Below are 24,306 nucleotides of genomic sequence, written 5' to 3'. Positions count from 1 at the left end.
TAAATATTTATTTGCTTATCCAGTAATGTCTGCTTCATCTTCCTGTCCCTCATTAGAATGTAAGCTCCAAGAGGCCAGCGAGGGGCTCCATTTATATTGCCCACAGCTTCATCTCCAGGACGAGGTCTGCCATATAATGTGCATTCACTATTAAATGAATGTATTCAAAGTGCTGTCTTCAATACTTAGTTATGTATGCTTGCATAAATTGCTTATGGTCCCTATAGCCTAAATGCCGCAATTATGAATTTTCTTAAAACCAACCAGCCAATCCTTAAGTTGTCCTGGTGCTTTACAGGTTACTTTACAATCTGTCCTGTGTACCACTTTGATATAATTCAATGAGGCTGGTCAGTGCTATGGTTGAGTATCTCCACCAAAATTGATATGTTGAAATTACTAACCCCAGTAACTCACATGTGATCAAATAGGATTGTTACAGGTGTACTTAGTTAAGATGACATAATACTGGAGTAAGGTGGACCCCTAATCCAATATGACTGATGATCTTAGAAAAAGGGGTAACTGACATAGACATGCATGCAGGAGAATGCCATAGACTGGAATCAGGCTGCCACAAACCAAGGAACTACCAGCAGCTTGAGAAGCTTGTTAGAGATCTTACCCTGGAGTCTCTACAGGAAACCAGGTTTAGATGCACCTTGTATTTGATTTCTGAACTCCAGAACTGTGAGATAACACATTTCTTCTGTTTTAAGTCACTGTGAGATAACACATTTCTTCTGTTCTAAGTCACTCAGTTTTTTTTTTTTTTTTTTGGGGGGTTTTCCTTTAGGGGCGCGGGTTTTTCGCTATAGGGCACGTGTGCTCGCCAGACAGAGACAGAGAGACAGAAAGCGAGAAATCACCCCCCAGGATGGTCACGCCACAATCCCTTCTCCTCCATTCTCCTCTCGGGATCTTGGGCACACACGCACATGCGTCCAGCGTGAGTTTTTTTTTTTTTTTTTGGAGAGGTTTTTCGCTATAGGGCGCGTGTGCTCACCAGACAGACAGAGAGAGACATAGAGACAGAAAGCGAGAAATCACCTCCCAGGGGGGATGGTCACGCTGCAATCCCTTCTCCTCCATTCTCCTCTCGGGATCTTGGGCACACACGCACATGTGCCCGGCGTGAGTTTTAAGCCACTGGGTCCGGGATGCGAACCGCAGTCGACTACGTGGGAGTCCAGCAACATAGCCATTACGCTAACTGCTGGTTCTCAGTTTTGGTTTTTTGTTACAACAGCCTTCAGACACAAATACAGTTGGCCAAGTATTACTGTCATGTCACTGATACATGAGAAAATTGCAGGTCAGAAAAGTTAAGGAATTTGTCCCAGGTTTCCCAGCTGAGTTTGTAGGGCAAGGATTTAATGGAGATCTGCATAAATTCAAAGCCTCTGCGTGGTAGCAGTGGTTCCCACAAACTGGTTTCTGACCCATGTTGGTCCAGAGCAGAATAAGCAAAGACAGTAGGCTGCAGTGGTTTTTCATCAAGCTAAAATAACCTTTCTCTATTATGGGATTATATCCTTCTTACTGTATGTTTTTCCTTTCTATTGTTTTTGCTATTGTGTTTTCCTTTCACTTTTGAAATGATGAGGAGAATAAGCAGTAGTAGGATTTTTTTTCCCTTTTTTTTTTTTTTTAAATATCCTTCCTTTTACTGGCCAGATAAAAAGTTGGCAATCCTATTGGCTTATAAAATTTGTTCTGAAATGTTTCTGGTCCATGAAAGTAAAAATCTAGCAATAAACGTTTTAATGCTGTCTCTTTTATGAAACAAGTCCAGGAAAGATCTTTATATAGACAAAGGGAGAGAAAGTGAGAAATCACCCCCCAAGGGGATGGCCACACTGCAGTCCCTTGTCCTGCATATTTGATAGTAGAAAGAAGTAAGCTTTGCTCTCAGCCAGCTGAAAAGACCCCTGCTTATAAGCACAACGTCTGAATTAATGGTAAATCTCTCATCTTATTACTACTAAGTTAACATACAATCCCATGCAACAAGTTTATTCAACTGAATTTAACAATATTCATACATTCAGATGTGTCCTTAGTCTTGCCCTCCTCCTTTTTAGTGAAGAAATCCTATTTTTCAGTAAAATTCTTGCCTTGCCTTTGACTTGATCCATTTTCTTTTGGGGTCAGGATCTGTGGACTTGTGCAAATGTCTGAGGATTAAATGAGATCAACTCTGCTGAGTGTCTAGAACACCACAAAAGCTCTTAGTAAATGCTAGTTCCTTTCAAAGAAAGGGGTAAAGCTTTGTGTGTCCAGAAGGAAAATGGCTTTAGGACTAAAGGAGATTTAGAACAACTGGAAGACTGCAAGATCAGCTAGTTGGGAGAGTTAGTGAACTTCACCCTTCCACTAAGTATTCAGTGATCCATAAGACAAGTTTCCAGAAATCGTGGTATTCTGTTTGTTTTTATTTCTCAGGTTTTTGCCATAGGGTCCATGTGCTTACCAGAGAGAGGAAAGGTGAGAAATCAATCACCCCCCCAGAGGTATAGCCACACCACATCCCCCTGTCCTCCATTCTCCTCTCAGCATTTTTGGGCGTGCGCGTGCACACACACACACACACACACACACACACACAAATACCTGGCACAATTTTCAAGCTGCTTAAGTCTGGGATTCAAACTGCAGTGAGTCTGGTGGGAATCCAACATCTTAGCCACTGCGCCACCTGCTGGCTCCATGGTTGTCTGTTTATATTAATTCATGTTCATAAATATGTGTGCACACACTGCACACGTAAACATGTATGAGAGGGCTTTAAAAAAGTCATGGAAAATGCATACTTACAAAACTACATGAATTTCAAAATTTTTGTACTGAAAAACTCATACTTTTATTTAATCTTTTTATGAACTTTTTGAAGCTCCCACATCTATTTTGAAATTATAAGGGGTCCGGCAGGTGGCATGGTGGTTAAGGGCGCTGGACTCTCACACGTCCGACCGCGGTTTAAGTACCTGACCTGGTGGCTTGCTTTCTCACTTTCTCTCTCTCTCACTCTGTCCTTTTCTGGTCAAATTAAAATAAAGTTAAATAAAATAATTCTTAAATTTTTTATATATATAATATGTATGTATGTATATACATACATAATATATATATATATACACACTGATGAGGAAATTATATCATCAATATAAATTTCTTTGGTATGACTTCAGTTTCTGAAAAACCCAGAAGGAAAAAGCCTTCATGTGAATTTTTTGTTTGTTTATTTTCTTTTGTTTTCTCATCTGGTCCTTTATTATCTAAATTATCCTATCCTGGGAAACTTTAAGACAAACTTTGACCTATCTTTTTGCTAGAGTTCTTTCAGACCAAATCAGAGAGGAGCAAGTCCTTCATTCTGAGTATTTATGAAGGGCCTAATATGTCCCAGGCTCTATATTACTACTATTATGTTAAATGCCAGAAAAAACAATATAGTTGGGACCAGCAGTTGGCGTAATGGCTATGTTGCTGGAATCCCATGTGGTTGACTGTGCCGACCACAGTTTGGGTCCTGGACCCGGTGGCTTAAACTCATGCCGAGCACATGTGAGTGCATGCCCAAGATCCCAAGAAAAAAATGGAGGAGAAGGGACTGTGGTGTGGCCGTCCCCTCCGAGGGGTGATTTCTTGCTTTCTGTCTGTCTCTGTCTTTCTGGCAAGCACACATGCCCTACAGCAAAAACCTCTCAAAAACAAAACAAAACAAGACAAAACAATGCAATCAAGGTCAGATTCTCTGTTTTCTAAAGAGCTCTCATTTCATGGAGTAACAAATACATAAGAGTTAACTATACAACTGCAATATGGTATACTGTATAAGGTCTTTCTTCTTAATGGATGAATACAAAATATCTGAGTTACTCCAATTAGAGTGAAAAGCATGTTCAAAGACACTGAGGGGAGAGGAAACTCATTACAGAATTCTGAAAGAGTAAAATTTTATCCATTTAGTACTTAGTAATCTAAGTACACGTGAAAGAAAAAAAAAATACTTTAAGAATACCAGAGAATAATCACTCCTTTTTCCTGAGCTTCTTCAATGCAATGAAGGTTGAAGAGGAAAGTGTCATGCTTTGTAGTTAGACAGTCCTGATTCATCCAAGCTGACCTTTGCAAGTTGCTTAACTTCTCTGAACTGAACCTTAATTTCTTATCTAAAGTGAGCGTAATACTATGTATGTGGTACAGGTATTATGCTCTTATGAAATCAAGAATGTAAAATATCTTCTTTCCTGCTTGCCCAGAAATAAACACTGGAGTATATGTCCACTAATGCCATTGTGAATTAGAACTGACATCACTTATACCAACTTTGTTTTCCCTTTGGGATATATTTATTTACCTTCCTCCAAGACCAGTGTTCTCAAAACTTTACTGCCAACATCATCATTTAAAACCACTTTACAAACAGCCCTCTGTTATCCAAATATTTACCTATTTATAAACTATAGACTGTACAACCATATTACTGTAGCATAGTATGGATGTTATAAAAAGGATACTAAAACAGAAATTTAAAGGTTGAGATGAAAAATTAGTAAAAAAAAAAAAAAAAAGAGGTTTTGCATACTCCAGAGATGCATATGGCCACTTTGGAGAGTACTGAGAACACTTTGAAAACAAACACCCAATCTCATTCATTCATGGAACAGACAGCAATACAAGTAAAGTATTTTGTTTAAAATTTATTTATTTATTTATTTATTTATTATTCTTTAATTTACCAGAGGGGGACAGAGAGAGAAAGAGAGGGAAACTGAAAAACCAAACTGCCAGATCCAGGACTCAAACCATTGTTGGCCATGTGAGAGTCCAGTGGTTCAACCACCATGCCACCTGCCAGCCTCCAGACCAAGTATTAAACAAGGTACAGGGCTTGAAAAGGCAGCACTGTGTCATTAGGAAAAGAATACAAAAACTGGGTGGCCTATTAACGCCACTAAATGTTCAAACTAGCTTTTATTTTGTAATTTTAATATATATTGGGTCATCTGGAAAGTCATGATACATTTTTGCATAGAGAAATATGTCATGACTTCCCTGACAACCTGATATTTTAATTATAATACTAGTCTATAATTAATATTTAATTGTAATAAAAGTTTAACATAGTAGAGATGTTAAGCAACCAAAAATGTGACTACCTGTCCTTCCCAAGGCCAGTGGCAAATAGAGTTTAACACTGTTGTTTTTCCTTTTAAGGACCAAGAGTAAGAATAATCATTTTGCTATATAGGGCAGGCACTATGCTAACCACTTTATGTAAAATTTTTTATTTGGTCTTCATAATAATCAGGACACTATATTACAACTTTGTCCAGAAAATATCAAACATATTTTTTTCAGACTATTCTAAGGGGTTACAAACTATGACCTGCAGAACAAATCTCGTTCTGTTTCTTCTTATATAATGTAAGCCAAAAATGATTTTCACATTTTTTAATTGGTTGAAAAAAAAAGAAGCATGTTTTGTGGAACAAAGAATTCATATAAAATTCAAAATTCAGTGCCCACAAATAAAGTTTTATTGAAACATTACCATACCCATTTATTTATGCGTTGTCTATGGCTATTTCTGTGCTATAACAACAGAGTTGGTTATTTTAATAAAGAGTATATGACCTATAAAGTCTACAGTATTTAGTACCGGGATCTATACAAAATAAGTATGCTGGGGGACAGGGAGCAGCGGTGAACTGCAGCTGTCGGTGGTGGCTGCCATCTCCAATGGCCGTGTTATTTCATCACCTGGACCTTGGTCCTGAATCCCACATCCACCTGTTGCGGAATTTGCTCATAGGCCAGGTGCCACACAGAGGCATCAAGGCAACATGGGTGAGCGTGGATGAGATGAGGGACTACACTGAGAAGTTCATCGATTATGGGAAGCTAAGAGACACCAACGAATGAATCATGTATATGACTGATTTCTGGCTTACGGAGAAGGACTTGATCCTTCCTTTCAAGTACTAGCCCCTCGTTTCCAAGGTCAGAACAGGGGCTATATGAGAATGCTGCAGACTCCAAATTGGAGTAAGAAGGATGGAGCCAAGATGGCAGTGATCAAATATGAAGGGAACTGTCACCCACCCCTGCCTCTGCCTCCCCAGACAGCAACCTGACCCTTCTAAACCAGCTGTGGCAAGGACTGCAGCAGAACCAGGAAGCAAGCATCCACAGCACCCACCCAGCTCAGACACCAGGGGTTTAATTAGAGCCGCAGAATCTGTAGCACATCCTCATCAGTGCCCATGGTCACAGGGCTTTGGAGCTCTGTTAACATGTGAGAGCTGGAACTAGAGTTGTAAATGGGTAATATTGATGGGACCCAAAACCTTCTGGGGAACCACATACCCTCTTCTCTTTGCACAATAGATTAAATTCCTTATAAAAAAGATAAATAAAAAATAAGTTTGCTGATCCCTTGTATATGTAAATGGAGTTCCCTGGGGTTGTTCAGGTTATGTAAGTCATGGTTCTCTTAATAATCCTGTTTGCTGTTGGGAAATAGAGGCCTAAAGTGCACTTGTTCATGCACTTAGGAAATAGCAGATCTGGACGATTTTAGGACAGCTTTTTTTTTTTTTTTTTTTTTTAAGGACAAACTTTTATTGTTGAAATATGCACTTGATTTTGCCTGGAGTTCAGATTCCTTCTCTCTGATGGTCTATTCTGGCTATGTAACTTAGGTAGTCACCACAAATATAACTTCCCCACTGCCTCCACTGTTTTCTCTGTGTTTTTATGCTTAGATTTTAATATAGTTATGACTAGGGACAGGGTAGGGTGGAGAACAGGTCAATGAACAAAAGTGCCATTCACTCATTCACAACCTTTCATTCTACCTCCTCCAGTCTCTCAAATACACATTTGGCCCCTGAATATGAGGTTCTGCCATCTCTGGCTGAGCTGAAAGTGATGAAAAGGATATGTGATGGAAGGCTGGAAACCTCATTACTGGCTCTTTGCCTACGGAAACTCAGCCAGCTTATCTTCATTCCCAAGGAACTTCAAACTTATACTGGCTCAGCTGGTTCTTCCCAGGTGTCTATAATAAGCTACTCTGCCCAGCTGAGATCAGAGGCTGACAGAGAAGACTCCGCATATGCATTTCTGTCCCTTTTTTCTAACTCTCATTGTACCAGATCTTCCTAGGATCTCAGCCACTCCTGGGCTGTAATCTTACTGTAAACTGCAAGTTATAACAACTTTTTCCAGAACAGTATCCTGAAGGCCCAGACACATGAAGAAAATCTCTGTGGCCACCCAATTATAGCTAGAACTTCACTTCTAAGCAAGAGCAACCCTGGCAAAGAATCAACTATGCAAAGTTGCCAGAACAGCTTTTATATATGTTAATCTCTGAGTTCTCCCAGCAAACAGGGATTCATTATTCCCATGTTATAAACGAAGACACTGAAACTCAAGAGTACCTATACAGTGTATATCTCCTGTGGGCTTGATAAGTGGTAGACTTGGGCTTCACATCTGGAGCTGACTTCTAAGTGCCTGTCACTTCAGTAAAGAAGCCTGCCATAAAAAAAATCAGCTTGTTGTCATGACAGTCATTACAATATAAGCAAATGGTGTAATGGTTACGTCGCTGGACTCCCAAGCAGTCCATTGCAGTTCCAGTCCCAGACCTGGCAGATTAAAACTTATGCCAGGCACTTGTGCATGCATGCCCAAGATCCCAAGAGGAGAATGGAGGAGAAGGGATTGTGGCATGGCCATTACCTATGGGGGGTGGGGGAGTGATTTCTTGCTTTCTGTCTCCCTCTCTCTGTCTCTTCAGTAAGCGCACGTGCCCTATAGCAAAAAATCTCTTAAAAAATATATAAATATATATATGTATATATATATATATATATACACACACACACATACATACATATATACACTTTTCTCATAAATCGTGGCACAGTTATTCTTTATAATTGGGATCCAACACAATATGGAGTTCAGTAATGGGCAGAGTTCAAACTTATCAGTAAATTATTTAATCCTCTATAAAATGGGAATAACAACATGTCTACTTTATAGGGTTGTTAGAAGTATTACATAAAAGAAAATAGGCATTCTACTTATGTGAAGGGCTCAGAATAGGGAAATCCATATAGACAGAAAATAGACTGGTGGTTGCCTAGACTTGTGGGCAGGGTTTGGGAAGAAATGGTGAGTTGTTAAGGGGTATGAGATTTCTCTGGGGAATGGTAAAAATGTCCTGAAATTGATTGTGGTGATGATTACCCAACTCTGTGACACATGAAAAAAAATACTGAATTGTATACTTCAAATGAGTGAGTTATATGGCATTATTAATTTAAAAAAAGAATAGGTAAAATGTTTAGCACCATACCCAGCACAAAGGAAATGTTAGCTTTTGTCATTATTGTTTTGAGGTAGAAACTAGCTGGTTCACCAAACTCATCTCTCAGAGCTCGAAACTAGACTCCGCCCTGGCAGTTAGGTGTGGCCATAAGTCGGAGCTGGGGCTGAGAGAATGTGAGTTCTGGCCAGTGTAATGGAACAGGCCTAACCCGTAAAAACATTCCTTCATCAGTCTTCATGTTCTCCTTCCTTCCTGCCAGCTTAATGCAAGTGCATCTTTTGACCTTGGAAGCCACATGTTGAAGACAGAGCCAAAACATGAAAAACCTCCTGAGTCACTGCCAGGGAGAAAGTGGCCATTGGTTAAGAAGACCAGTTTTAGGCTTAATGTAAACTTTATGAGAAAGAAAACAAGCTTCGCTTTGTGTGAACCACGATTCATTTTGAGATGTGACTATGATGACAACTAAAATGATTGTAACTATCTATACATTATTGTTAGTGTTGTGTGTGTGTGTGTGTGTGTTTTGTTTTTTGTTTTATGTTGGTTGTTTTTTTTTTTTTTTTTGCCAGAGAGCATGTGTACTTGCCAGAGAGAGAGGGGGGGGAGAAAGAGAGACAGCACTCTCTAATAGGGCAGGGTCATGTGGCAATCCTTTCTCCTCCATTCTTCCATCTTGTCAGCATTTTGGGCACACATGTGCCTGGTTCATTTCTCAAGCTGCTGGGGATAGGATTTGAACCATAGCTGGCCATGTGGGATCTTGCTCAAACCACTAGGCTGTGAGGCTGGTGCTCTTATTGTTAGTTTTCACCTTTCCCAATTGAGAAGAAACTTCAGTCCTTGTCATATGTCTGAGGTAAACTGCCTGTGGATTTGCTGACCATGCTGGGTCTGGGGTCCTGAGGACATGCAGAAGAGGCTGTCTGGAAAATCTGGCCAAGATTTTAGTACTGTCGCATAACTGTTGGACAGTTTGAGGAACATACGTAGCTTCTAATTCACCTTCCCAACCTGAGGAGCCCGAGTCCTTGTTTTGTCCTCCGGGCCCTTCAGGAAGGGCCAGATGAACAGCAGGCCACATGCAATCAGACGGTGAGCAGCAGGAGGCTGTGGAGAAACTCAGGCACCATGCCTGCCACTCCACGCTTTTTCTCGCCTTCTTCCATGGAGAACACCATGCCCTGTCCTCTTCTCATTTGATAAAAGGGAAAACAACACAAATCAAAGATGTGAGTGACCCAGTCAGCTTATCCTTGCTCAGTGCTTTCTAAAGCAACATCCTCATTCTCTCAATGCGGAAAGCAACGATGGCTCTTAGCTCTCCTGGTGAATAATGCCAAAATACTTGATGGCTATTGTCTCTCATTCAGAGGATTTGCTGCTGGGGGAAAGGTAAAATGTTTAGCACCGTACCCAGCACAAAGAATGACTCTACCTGAGTCATTCTTTAGAGAAGGTGAACAGAGTATATGCAACCTCAAGCTACAGGTGCCTCCGGGAGAGGGACCAATCACTGGGGAGAGGGTTCTCAGGTTTAGGAGCCACTTCCCTTGAAAGTGTGTCAAATTGGGCCAACAATGCCTTCCCTTCCTCTCTCACAGAGGGCACTGTGAGGGGCAGCAGTTGTGTAAAGTGAAAGTACATTTGGATCTTATAAAAATAGCTCATCATTTCTGAGCATTTACTGTGGAACCCTTTTACATAGTTTTGTTAATCTTCTTGACAAGCTTATTACATAAGTGTTATTTTTAACCCCACTTAACAGATATGGAAACTGAGGCTCACAGAGTTTAAACAAAGCAGAATCCCCATGATCACACAGGTAGTAAAGGGCAGAGCTGGGAAGTGAAGGATGCAAACTACCACATCCTTCAACAACTCCAACAAATAAAATGTGGTATCAAAGTAAGTGGCTCTTCTGCTGCAGAATCCCAAATGCTCAAAGCCAACAGCTTACCCCTATTTAGGCAGAACATCTTCCGAAGCTGCCTGCATTTAGGCCTACTAAGTGCCTGAGACCGAGATAAGAAAAGGGAGGAGTGAAGGCTATTGTCCTGGGCGCAAAACACTAGCTTTGTGAACATGATTTAGAAAGGCATTCATGGACTCAGACCTCACAGATTCTGAATGTCAGATTATGGCAGGTAGAAATGTGAACTTCCAGATAGAAAGCATGTCTCTTGCTGAAAATAGCTTTTCTCCTCCTGCACAAAGTCATACGGAAAGAGAAAAGGAATCTGAATTCCTCTCTGCTTCCTGTGTATTGGATGGTTCTTTTTTCCCTTCAACCTCATGGTGCATTGTTTCTCTCATTTTTTTCTTAGTATGTCTATTTAAACCAGATGGAGCAGTAGCATTTTGAAGCCAGTTCTAAACCCAGGGGACTCCCATCACAAATAAACAAACAAGTGCACAATTCTGCAATTGGTAAATCAGGCAGGAAGGAGTTTAACAACTGAGCTGGAAAAGTAGCTGAAAATCTAGTCCATGGTGAAAGATCTGAGTGTGACCCGAGTTCTTTCTACTTAACAGGTAATCACACTGACTTCTTTTGGTAAGCAGGGGGCTAGAGAGAGAATCAGTGACAAAGGGCTTCAGAGAAATATTCAGTGGCCCTCTGTCCTCTTGGCATTACCAGTTGTTGCTGATACATTATCCCTTAGTTGCTGTAAAATAATTGTACCTCATCTTTAAAAGGAAGACATTTTTAAGTGCTGGTTTTCTTTAAATGTATTTTCCTTCCTTTAAGTCCTACATAATTCAACTATCATCCCATGTGAGACTTAATTTAAAGGAAACCATAGGTTAGCTGAGTTAATTCACTGTGCAGGGTTATGGATTTTTTTTTCCCCCAGAGAGTCAGCAGCAATGCAATGGAGTGTCTATTATATGCCTGATTAAGTACCAGGTTCTGGGAATCCAAACAGCTCCCATCCCTAAGAATTTCATGGTCTCCAAGGACAGAGATGAACAGAGTGAAAGAGTCCTGCAAGTAGTAAGATAGAAGATAGTCTACAAGATAGTCTAGCAATCCACTCTAATGAGGGAGGAAGTGCATGCGGGAAAGTAAGAAGACAGAGATTGTGGTTCTGCAAGGAAGCACAGAAGATGCAAAGAAGTACAGAAGATGCGAGAAGTTGTTAGCCAAGGAGGAGAGGTTGAGATGATGATGACCAGGGGCAGAAAGCACCAGAAAAGTGGAAACATTGTGCCATAAAAAGCCCTGATGGTTATAGCCACTGTAAACATTTGAACCCAGATGGAAACAGATTCTAAGGGAGAGAAATTAAAGAAACATATTGGAGTCAGGAGTGCAACACTGGCTGTTGTGTGGTGGGTCATGGGACTCTGTCGCACAGGCCATGAGAACCTCTGAAAGGCTTTGAACAGAGTGAACATGATCCGATTTGCACTTTAGAAGATCACCTTGGCAACCATGTGGAGGATGGACGTGGGAGTTGAGGCTGGGAGCAGAGCGAACAATCAGGAGGCAACTGCAGCAGTCCAGGTGGGAGGGATGGGGCCTGATCTCAGGTGGCAGCAGTAGGGATATGAAGAAAGGGAAGGAGAGAAGGTGTTAAGAAAGTAGAAGTCTGGGCTGGAGATAATGAATTCTGGATTCAGGTCCAGTTTTGGTATAATCTCTCTATGTGATCTTAAGAGATGTCTTTCCTTTTCTGGAGGCTGTTCTCAACGTGTCAGGTGAGAGGGAGACATCTGTGGTTGTATGAGAAGACACCGTACACTTGTAAATGGATGTTATTCATTCATTAGGTAAGCTGGTCAGTCCATCGGTGAAGGCACTGAGTCCTTGATTTGCTGTTTTGGGAATTTTGCTTGAAAAGGCAGAATGGTAACACAAAGAGCCCAACAAAGAGAAAGAAGGGGCTTCAAGTTCAAAAGCATTTGCTAATCATGCACTAGGTGTAAAACATGCATCATGATGTGCTATAGATTTAATGGGAACAGAATGTCCAGGCCATGGTCTTTGCCTTCTAGAAGGTAAATGTGGCAGTTTTTTGTTTGTTTGTTTGTTTTAATTTTGGCATAGGATACATGTGTTTGCTTGCCAGAGGTGGGGGTGGGAGAATAGTGATGTGTGGAGAAGAGTGAGAAAGCACACCCTGGCGGTATGGCCAAGTTCCAATCTGTTCTCCTCTATCCCCCTCTCAGGATTTTGGGCACACATGCACAAGTGCCTAGTGTGTTTCTCAAGTCACCCAGTCCAGACTTAAACCATGCAGCCATCCATGTGGGATCCGGCTGCCTTACCCACAGCACCACCAGCTGGCCCAAGGTAGCCCATAATCAATTCAACTCAACAAATACCGAATAAGTGCCTGTGTGAGGAATCTATGTCTGTCATAGAAAGGAAACAGAGAATAAAATATGGTTTAGTACATGAAGGATAGTCACAAATGGTGTAAAAAAAAAAATTAAAAAAAATCAACATTGCTATTGCAGGAACCCATAGATAAAAGAGAATTTATGCTAAAAATTCACCAGTCTAGCCCCATTGCCTGGTGGTAAAAGGAGCCAGATCCCACATAGCTAATTGCATGGTTTGAATCTTGGGCCCAGCAGTTTGAAAGACACGCTAGGCACACGTGAGTGTGCGTGCTCAAAATCCTGACAGGGTGGATAAATGGGGGAGAAGAGATTGCAGCATGACCATGCCCTACTAGCGGGTACTTTTTCCCTTCTCCTTCTCTGTGTTTATCTCTGTCTCTAGTGAGCATACATACCATTTAGCAAACTTAAAATATAAATAAATAAATACACACACACACACACACACACACACACACACACACACACAGTTGTGGAGGGTTGTGCTGCTAAGACACTGTGTGCCACAGGCTGGGACAACATAGGAGGCCAGGGTTTGATTCCCACTCCAACCTAGAGGCTGAGTATAGTGGCATGTGTCTGCAGTTCTAAAGGGGCCAGGAGGAACACAAGTTCAAGGCTAGTCTGGGCAACATAGTGAGACTTTGTCTAAAAAACCACCAAGTGTAATAGCTCAGTTCTGGCTGGAGCTGGAAGACTGAGACAACAGGATCATAACAGTGATACCCTGTCTAAACCAAACCAAACCAAATCTATATTGGATTTGTGCCACAATAAACAGAAAAATGAATGCCCTTTTCTGTGGTCCAAGGTTAAAGTCCTCTTCTTGAAAGCAGATGAAATAAGAAGTCATTTACTTTCTTTTAAACAAAGAAGACTTTTCTAAGAAGGAGAACCTCTACTAGATGTTTGATGTAAGAGCAATCAGACGCTCTTTTACCTTCAACAAAATCACAGTCAACATTCATTACATTTTGGAGGACGTGAAAAAGAAAGTAAAAAGTTTGGGTTCTGCTCTTTCTCCCTAATAATCCAAAATGTCTAGCATGTGGGTGTTGTTCAATAAACATTCAACTAAAGTGATCAATATTAAATTCATTACTTGAAGTAAAAAAAACCTGAAGTTGACTCTAAAATCACAAATACTTGACATTTAATTATCCAAAGAATACATGTAGGAAAAATTACTTTCATGTAAGAAGTCATGAGTAATTAATCAAACCACAGGCAACTAACTTGTTGTAATACTAATTCAAACAAGGTTTCTAAGCAGCAGGTCTACATTCTCAAGGTCTTGGGAAGCAGATGGCGTCTAATTCTCTTTAAGAGCATTTGGTTGACCACACTTGGTTCTGTGTGGCATGATGAGTTCATTGTTTGGAGCTCTTCATAAGAAAAATTAACTCCCACCCCATAAATACAACAAGCTGTTCTCTTTCTAAACATCTAAACTGGAAAAAATCATACTTGGGAATGGTGTTCTTAGAAAGAAATAGAACATCTTAGGGGTTGGGAGGGGAGGGGGTAGTCTGAGTTACCTGGCTGAGAAAACTTGCTGACTTGGCAGATGAGATAAAATGGGTAAAAAACTTTGAAGAAAATTAGAGGTACTAACAATAGTGGGAATAAAAAAAAAATGCACCACATTTTTTGTTTGTTTGTTTGTTTGTTTGTGTTTTCATGAACAGAGAGGTCAGAATATTGAAATTTCAGCTGGTAAGACTCATCACATGGTGGCCAGCAGGTGGCATGGTGGCTAGGGTGCTGGACTCCCACATGGCCAGCTACGGTTCAAGTCCCAGATCTGGCAGCTTATTGTCTCACTTTCATTCTGCTTCTTTCTGGTCAAATTTAAAATAATAATAAATAAAGAGTTATTTTTTAGGAAAAGAATAATGACTTTTTTTTCCCTTTTTTTTGGAGAGGTTTTTTATTATAGGGCGTGTGCACTCACTAGAAAGAGAGAGACAGAGAGACAGAAAGCAAGAAATCACCCCCCAGGGGAAATGACCATGCTGCAATTCCTTCTCCTCCATTCTCCTCTCGGGATCTTGGGCATGCATGCACATGCGCCCAGTGTGAGTTTAAGCCACGAGCTCCGGGATTCGAACCCCGGTCGACTACATGAGAGTCTAGCAACACGGCCTTTATGCCAACTGCTGGTCCCAAGAATAATGACATAAGTTTTTAAAGAGGTTTTTGCCTTCAGGTATGTGTACTCTCTGGAGAGAGAGAAACAGGCAAGACTCAGTGAGAGGGAAAGTGAGAAATCATCCCCCAGATGGGATGGCCTTGCCACAATCCCTTCTCCTCCTGTGATCTTAGGCATGTACACACATGCATGCAGTATGAGTTTCAAGCCACTGGGTCAGGGACTCGAACCATGCTGACCATGTGGGAATCTAATGAATGATGTAACCACTACACAATCTGCTGGTCCCAATGACATGTAATTGAATATTTGGTTAATGAAAAATAATTATAAAAGACATGCAATGGGCTTGGTTCATTTGTTCTGAACCTTCTTATAGGCTGAGTTGTCTGCCATTGAGCAGAGGACATTATGGGAAGACACAGTGATCTCACAGAGGGGATTTTGGTTACAGGGTGTCATCCAGCAGTTACAACTTGGACAAGTCACTCAACTCACTAAAACATCAACTGCGTCAATAAGGAAGTTAATACTGCATATCTCATGGGTTTCCATAAAGAATGCATGAGATAATAGATGTAAACAGCTTAGGAGAATGCCTGGCATATACTGTATATGGCAACTATTAGTATTTTAGTTAGGTTGCTGAGAGAGAACTGTTCTCTCCAAAATAGGCTAAAACTTTTCCCTATTTCTGAGACTGAAAAAAAAAGATATGGATGATGGATGTACAGAAATGGGAGTAGGTGTTTCATTTTAATGTAACTGTACCATGCTGAGGGACACAGCAGTATCTTTGCCAATTATGAAACCTTTTTCATAATACAATTATTCTGTGACTGAACCTGGACTGTCTGCCCAGTGTCTTACTGAATATTTAATTTCATGTGCCATTTGGTAACATGGGTCTCTTACAAATGCTATTGGACCATACAGCACAAAGAATTTTCTCCTGGAAGAACCCTAACTTGAGTCTCACCTCTGTCGCCTAATAGCAGTGTCTGTGAACTCTCGTAAAACAAAACTTCTGAGCCTTAGTTTCTAAATATGTAAAACAGACATACTGATTGTACCTAGAGTTCACATGTCTATAGGAGAATTCCATAAGACAGTAATAATAATATCTTAATGAGGTTCTACTATGTGTCAAATCCTGGCAGCCTTTACCAAATGGATTCACCCCTCATCACATCCTGCGTTACCTTCCAGGAGTATGGCTGCAAAGTTAGGGTAACAGCATCCAGAAGTACAGAACCAGCCAGGAGGGATCAGGTGAGCTGACAGGTAGAGGGCTGCTAAATGACAGCCACAAATGTCAGCAGCTGCTGCTGTATTAGAGATAACTGGGTCTTTGACAGGGAAGAAGTGGGCTGCAGAGGTCTAGCAGGGTTGGGGAAATAGTTCTGAATATACACAAAACATCACAAGCTTGGAGACCTGCAGTCACACCTCAAGTTTCTTAAGCTTACCACAAATAATTGCTCCCAAAGATACCAGGAGCAGACAAGTAAAGGGGTTCCAGTAAAGGCAGACATAGGCAAAGGGTAGAAGGCGCTGACATGTCAGTCAGGTTGGAAAGGGTGCAGAGAAGAAAACCAAGCACGTCAGTCAACCTGCTCTGCTCCAAGCAGTACCCACAAGACTCAGAGGAGGGTCTTAGGGAGGAGGTAAGAAAGGGAGCAGAGAAAGGCCTCTGAACTGTGTGTGTGTGTGTGTGTGTGTGTGTGTGTGCACTCCATGTGCACATGTGGTTTTCTGTCTTTGTCAGATCATCTTCAGAGTTCTGTGGCAGTCAGGGTCAGAAGTAGAGGGCCTGACTTTCAGACATGGTTATTTAATATCTGGGAGTGATTTTATCTTTAAAACTAGAATGAAAAAATTATGGCATATTTTACATTGGGCCCTTGTCAGAAAGAATGGATGTGTTCTCTGTGTACTGACATGTAAAGATCTCTAAGACACATCATTAAGTTTGAAAAGAATGTTGCAGAATTCAGTATAGAGGATGTGCCTTTGGTATGGGAGAAAGGGGATAAAAATGATCTATCTGACTATACACATACGTATATGTATAAACTTTGCTATAAAGGAAACTTCAGAAATGCATAACAAAAAAAACCCTAAAAACGTGGTTAGCTATGTGAGGTAGATGAGAGTAGAAGAACAAAACTTTTCAATAAATACCTCATAGAAATAAAATATTCATATTAATTAAAACAAAATTAAGACAGCAATTAGTACATACCTCAGAAGATTATTTAGAGGATTAAATCAAACAATGAATTTAAGGAGTTTAGCATGGGCCTTGACGGCAGTAAGCATTAAATACATTACTGTGTTTGCTTCAGAAAGACAATGGGAAGGAGCCTTTCCTAAGCCTGTTTCTGCTCAAGGGCTGGAGACAAGCAGCTGCTGCTGTATTAGAGATAACTGGGGCTTTGACAGGGACGAAGTGGGCTGCAGAGGTCTAGCAGGGTTGGGGAAATAGTTCTGAATATACACAAAACATCACAAGCTTGGAGACCTGCAGTCACACCTCAAGTTTCTTAAGCTTACCACAAATAATTGCTCCCAAAGATACCAGGAGCAGACAAGTAAAGGGGTTCCAGTAAAGGCAGACATAGGCAAAGGGTAGAAGGCGCTGACATGTCAGTCAGGTTGGAAAGGGTGCAGAGAAGAAAACCAAGCACGTCAGTCAACCTGCTCTGCTCCAAGCAGTACCCACAAGACTCAGAGGAGGGTCTTAGGGAGGAGGTAAGAAAGGGAGCAGAGAAAGGCCTCTGAACTGTGTGTGTGTGTGTGTGTGTGTGTGTGTGTGTGTGTGCACTCCATGTGCACATGTGGTTTTCTGTCTTTGTCAGATCATCTTCAGAGTTCTGTGGCAGTCAGGGTCAGAAGTAGAGGGCCTGACTTTCAGACATGGTTATTTAATATCTGGGAGTGATTTTATCTTTAAAACTAGAATGAAAAAATTATGGCATATTTTACATTGGGCCCTTGTCAGAAAGAATGGATGTGTTCTCTGTGTACTGACATGTAAAGATCTCTAAGACACATCATTAAGTTTGAAAAGAATGTTGCAGAATTCAGTATAGAGGATGTGCCTTTGGTATGGGAGAAAGGGGATAAAAATGATCTATCTGACTATACACATACGTATATGTATAAACTTTGCTATAAAGGAAACTTCAGAAATGCATAACAAAAAAAACCCTAAAAACGTGGTTAGCTATGTGAGGTAGATGAGAGTAGAAGAACAAAACTTTTCAATAAATACCTCATAGAAATAAAATATTCATATTAATTAAAACAAAATTAAGACAGCAATTAGTACATACCTCAGAAGATTATTTAGAGGATTAAATCAAACAATGAATTTAAGGAGTTTAGCATGGGCCTTGACGGCAGTAAGCATTAAATACATTACTGTGTTTGCTTCAGAAAGACAATGGGAAGGAGCCTTTCCTAAGCCTGTTTCTGCTCAAGGGCTGGAGACAAGTTATTGGAGGCTGCTGCTAGGGCTTTTATTGAGGCTTAAGGAGCAAAAAGGTCATGATGACCTTCCAGCTTTTTCCTGGGTCATCCAGCCCCATTCCCAGGGATCTGAGGCAAAATGCCCACCCAGAAATCAAAGACAGACCCTTTTACTCAAGAATCTGAGCACAGTTGGTAATAGGGGTAGAAAGGTATGGAACTATAACTGCAACACAGGTCAGCTCCCTACAGGACTCAAAGAATTACGAATGAGTTAAAAACAAGCATGCCTCAGAACACAATGAGAAAAGATGAACAGATGCCAATGAATTTTTTCTTTTTAACTAAGTTCCCAAAAAAGCTTCAATGTCCTTAAAGCATGTATCTTTGTGGATTAATATTTTAGGCCACAATTGGGCTCTGAATAGACTTTTATATAATCACAGAATTAATAATCTGCATTTTATTTATTTATTTTGCTCTATCTGCACTGAAAAAGAACATCTAATCATCAGAACCAAACAGTAGGAAATTACAGTGACTTAGGGGTGCTTAGATACTGCCACCCAAACAAGTGCTTTACTATTGCCTGTTTTACTTAGGGTTCTACTAATGGCTAACAAAATTAAAGGCTTATTTATCTAGTTTCTTTTGGAGTAAAACACATAGCATTTGTAACACACCCAAAAATGAGATTTGGGGCACCTGTTGAGAAATAGCACACAAAAGGCTATCTTGGCCTTGTTAGCTGCTTCTCTAAGTAGGTTCTCTAAAAGGAACAGGCAGGCAGGAGTCTGGAAGAAGGTGATGAAGGCCCCCCCCTCCCCCCGTGTGTAGCTGATTGTTAGCTGTGATGGTGGTGAATTCAGCTCAGAAAGTGGACAGCTCTGAGCACAAATTCTGTTGATCATTAGTTAAGTAACTTCAGGCAAGTAACTTAATTTTGTTCTACTTCATATTTCTCATCAGTAAAAGGGGGATAAATATAGCCCATATTTTATCAAGATGTTGTGGGGATCAAAAGAAATAGTGTATTTTAAAAATTGTTTTCTAATTTTTATTTTTAATTGCCAGTGCGCACATGTACTCACCACAGAGAGCAGACAGAGAGAGAGAGAGAAAAGGAGAAAGCACCTCTCTAATGGGCCATGGTCACACTACAATCCCTTCTCCATTTCTCCATCCTGTTGTGGTTTGGGGCACTCATGCACTCATACCAGACATTTTTTTTAAACTGCCAAGGGTGGGATTCAAACCATGGTCAGTAATATGGAATCAACTCCCTTAATTACTTGGCTACTGATCTGGCCTGAAATAGTACATTTAAAATGCTTATTACAGCGACTGGAATATAGTATTCAGTCAATTTTAGTTCTTATCATTACCATCATTTCATCCATCCATCCAACCATCCACTAAGCCATCCTTTTGAGACCATTTCAGGTCAATCTTTGGGTTAGGTAAAGAAAATCTGGGAAGACTAAAACACAGTCCTTGTCCACAGATTCTCAGCCCAGCAGAGAGCTTAGCAAAGGTAATACAGCATGGGGGAGCCTACGCTAGAAATCAGTGCCACCCGTACTGAACACAAATAAGTGCCTGGCCCAGCCGCAGTGGCACAGGTGGTAGGGCACAGCTCTGCAGTGTTGATACCACATGGAAGGCCACAGCTTGTGTCCCAAGTTGACTTGAAACATACTGGGGATGGGCCAGTATCCAGGCTGGCTAGAGGAGAAGGCATGGGACCACAGCCTGATGAGACCCTGTTGAGGGTGTCTGTTTGTGTGTGTGTGTGTGTCTTTCTCATGGAAAAAATTTATAAAAGAAAAAAAGGAGAGAATGGTTGATTCTGCTATAAGAATGAGGAAGGTATTTCATAGAGAAGCTGATGCTCAACATAGATGCCAATGGATTCAGGATGAATGCAACAGGAAGGGCATAGACCCTGAAGTAGCCAGGCAGGGTAGGGAGGACAGGAAGTCTGGTGTGGCTGGGTCCTGGGAAGACAGCCTGAGAAATGAGGCTGGAGAGGGCCACGGGTATTCAAGGAAGTCTCTGTAAATTGGTGTGTTTGACAAGTCAACTTACTTAATTAGAAGTTGAGAGACAGTCAGCCTTGCCCAGCAGAGGAATGCCCTGAGGTACTCCACATTAATAGGGCAGGAGGATAATTCTGTACTTCCTTTGCCAGCCTTCTAAGATTTCTGCTGAAAGAGTCTTGCCTGATCTTGCCAGGAACTTACCATCTTTACAAACTAAGTATTTGGGATAAAGACATGTCAGCAAATGCTGCTCTCACTCTTTTTTTTTTTCCTGCTTACATATCTTCTCTTAAACAGGTAATTCAACAGGTAGTTCACTTTAGTATGGAAGGATTAATGTAAGTATCGGTTAAGAGAAGAGAATTTTTTTTAATGGGTGTGGTGAAATGGAGAGGATCCAGACTTACATGATTTCAGATGTCTTCTACTGCATAAAAATGGTGTAAACTTACTTGGGGATTGTTTTTAACCTTTGTGAAAGTTTCCTTGTTTATTAAGAGGTGGAATTTGGCCTAGCTCATGAGGGGGAGGGTGGTTCAGAGAAGTAAATAGAATAATTAATGCTAAGTACCTACTCCCAAGACTAACACAGCTTTGCAAATGGTCATTATTGACTAGGAAGGTAACAAGTAATTTGGTTCTTTTATTTTTGCGAGGTTTTTGCTATAGGGTGCATGCGCTCACCAGAGATAGACAGAGAGAATCATTCCCCAGAGGGGATGGCCACACCGCAATCCCTTCTCCTCCATTCTCCTCTCGGAATCTTGGGCATGCACACACACGTGCCCATCGTGAGTTTAAGCCACCAGGTCTGGGACTCGAACCATGGTCGACTACATAGGAGTTCAGTGACATAGCCATTATGCTAACTGCTGGTCCTGGTAACTTAAGTAATTTAGATAGCAGCCTTGGGAGAGAGAAATTTGAGTCTGGTAGGCAGAAGGAGCCAGATAGATAGAGGTGGATGGACAGGGGCCTAGGCCAGCTTGTACTGCTCTGGCTGGAATGAACACAGTTAAAGCGCTCATTCTGGTGTACTGAAGTAAGTTGAAGTCTCTGATCTCTCTTTTTTCTCAGTGAACATAAAAATGTCTACTAGTAAACCTGAGCTTTATGGACTAACAAGGGCTGATCCAGGCATTTTCTTTTAGAAATTTCTTTTGGGGACCAGCAGATGGCATAATGTTTACATCACTGGATTCCCACATGGCCAACCGCAGTTCGAGTCCTGGACCCGGTGCCTTGAGACTTGCACCTCGTGTGTGTGCCCTAAATCCTGAGAGGAGAAGAGAAAGAACTGCAGCAGCAGGGCCACCACCCCTGGGGGTGGTTTCTCTCTTTCTGTCTGTTTTTCTCTGTCTCTCGGGTGAGTGCACATACCATATAGCAAAAAAATCTCTTTAAAAGAAATTTCTTTTTAAAATAAATCACACTGTTTTGATTGCAATTTTTAAGTAGTGCTTTGGGTGACATAATGGTTATTTATTCATATTAGTGGGGTACAGTATGGTTTTCCGAAGCATGCATACAGTGTATAATAATCAAAGCAAGCATATAGACCTTTCAAGTTGCTTCATGTCTCTAGAGCTAAAGCTGAAAGAGATGCTAACAGATGAAGCCTACTAAATACAAGCATTTTTTTCTGCAGACCATAAAATCATATTTTAGAAGAGGAAGTGATGGGAAAAAAAGCAACTATACTGTGTTGATAAAGAATTGCAGTTCTTCCCAAATGCATTGTAAATGATGATATAATGATGCACCAGTGTGGTCTCCAGTGGGGAAAATACATTATCCTCTGTGGTCCATCTGTGCTGTTCACGGATTTACAGACAAGACTGAACTCTCATACTGCCCTAGGAAAGGCACATGTTCTTGCCTTTTAACCAAGTATCTTTAACTGGTAAAAGCTCTTTACCTCTGCAGCCTACAAATATGTCTATAACAAAGGGCATTTATAATGGAATAGTAAGAGGATGTCTCTTAGCATGTTACAGAAATCCTATAATCTGGACCCTGTAAAACCACTTATGAAGAAATAATGACTAAGAAACAAAATGGGACTTTATTAATCGAGGTAGCTGAATTATAATGCTTAACATCATGCATTGATGGAATAATACACATAAAAATTTTGACAAAAAGAAATTGCTTTTATATCCCAAATAATTTGTGTTTTTCATGCCAACTATTTTTTTTTAAAGTTTTTGCCATCAAGTGCGTGCTCACCAGAAACAGTGAGAGGGGAAGTGTGAAATCACCCCACCCCCAGGGGGATGGTCACATGACAATCCTTTTTCCTCCATTCTCCTCTTAGGATTTTGGACATGCATGTACACGCATCTGGTGTGATTTTCAAGCCACCAGGTCTGGGATTAAATCATGGTCAGCCATGTGGGACTCCAGTGTCTTAACCAGTATGTCATCTGCTGGCCTATTTTTAAAGTTTTTTTTTTCTTCTTCTTCTTTTAAAAAGAGATTTTTGCTATAGGATGTGTGTGCTCACCAGAGAGACGGAGAACAAGAAAGTGAAAAATCATCCCCTGGGGAAATTGCCACTCCACAATCCCTTCTCCATTCTCCTCTTGGGATTTTGGGCGTTCATGCACACATGCCTGGCATGAGTTTCAAGCCACCGGGTCTGGGACTCAAACTGTAGTTGGCCATATCAGAGTACAGTGCCTTAACCGTTACACCACCTGCTGGCCCCTGAAAAGCTTTGGTTTTCAGATGAGAACTTTGAAAGGCCACAGTAACCTAATACATATCATGACAATGTTATTACAATAGTGAAAAATTAGAAACAACCTAAAAGTTTAATAATGGCAAATTTGCTAAGTAAATAGTGTCACATCAATATAATGAGACCCTAGATTTCTTTAAAGTTAACTTTTAACAAAGGGGGGGAAAGTTATGACATGATGAAATGCCCATAAAAAATTTAAATTAAAAAAGGTTATCAACTACTATGTGTTATGACTTCAATTTTATAATATATTAAAAAAAAGTAGCAAAGATCTACAACAAAATTAATAGGTATCTTTTGGTTATCTTCCTTTTTATTTTTAAATTTGACTTAAGAAATCTCCCCCAAAAAAGAAATTCCCAAGAAAATATTCTTTTAAGATAATTTTCTAAGTAAAACCATGCCAAGTAGTAAAAATATGGAGAAGAATGCATCTGAAAACATAAAAAATTTTGTCTAAATTGCAAATAATGCTTCTAATAAAGTTTAAATAACACTGTTAAATGCTTATGCTATATTGAAATTGAAATTACTGTACATATAATTATCCTTCTGAATTTCATGCTCAGAAATAGGAATGAAATAAGTCAACAAGTCAAACCACTGAGTAGTAGACATAATTGAACATCTCTTCTTACATGTTTCTGTATTTTGCAAACTTTCAACAGTAAGCATTCACTACAACTAGGAAAAACTATTTTTATAAAGATATAAATTAACGATAAAGTCACTGAAATATTAAGTCACATAGATTAAATTTTTGGCCTTTAAAACCTCTATCTACTTAACTTTCCATCTTACTTCTTTTATATATTTTTAGTTTTGCTATAGGGTATGTGCATTCTGAGGGGTGTGGGGGGGGTAAGTAAAGTAAAAAATCATCCCCCCAGGGGGGATGGCCCCACCGCAATGCAATCTCTTCTCCATGTCTCCTTTCAGGATATTGGGCACCCAAGTACATGTGCTCAGTGTGTTTTTCAAGCCGTTAAATATGTGGAGGAGTGGGTCCTAATGAAGGACATTTGGAGAAGGGATACAGAGGTTGAGCATTGACGGGATGGGGAGGTGTAGTGTTATCTGCTGAAGATATTTTGATCAACGGGTCTGGGGAGAAATGTGCACATATCGAAATGGTCTCATTGTAAGCCAAACAATATGATTGAAAGTATATATATAAAAAATAATA

At 40.4% G+C, this 24,306-nt stretch overlaps 1 protein-coding gene and 1 pseudogene across 13 annotated transcripts in view; one reads left to right on the top strand and one right to left on the bottom strand.

Annotated features, from left to right (window-relative positions):
- Positions 1-24,306, bottom strand: part of DLG2 (discs large MAGUK scaffold protein 2) — a 1,612,020-nt gene that overhangs the window by 234,708 nt on the left and 1,353,006 nt on the right. The gene's annotated exons all lie outside the window — the stretch shown is intronic.
- On the top strand, positions 497-6,232 carry LOC102485540 (39S ribosomal protein L17, mitochondrial pseudogene; annotated as a pseudogene).

The sequence above is a fragment of the Tupaia chinensis genome, unplaced genomic scaffold, assembly GCF_000334495.1.
Source record: "Tupaia chinensis unplaced genomic scaffold, TupChi_1.0 Scaffold000139_1, whole genome shotgun sequence".
Lineage (NCBI taxonomy): Eukaryota > Metazoa > Chordata > Mammalia > Scandentia > Tupaiidae > Tupaia > Tupaia belangeri.
The sequence above is the reverse complement of the archived record's forward strand: the minus strand, read 5'-3'. Positions and strand labels throughout refer to the sequence as shown.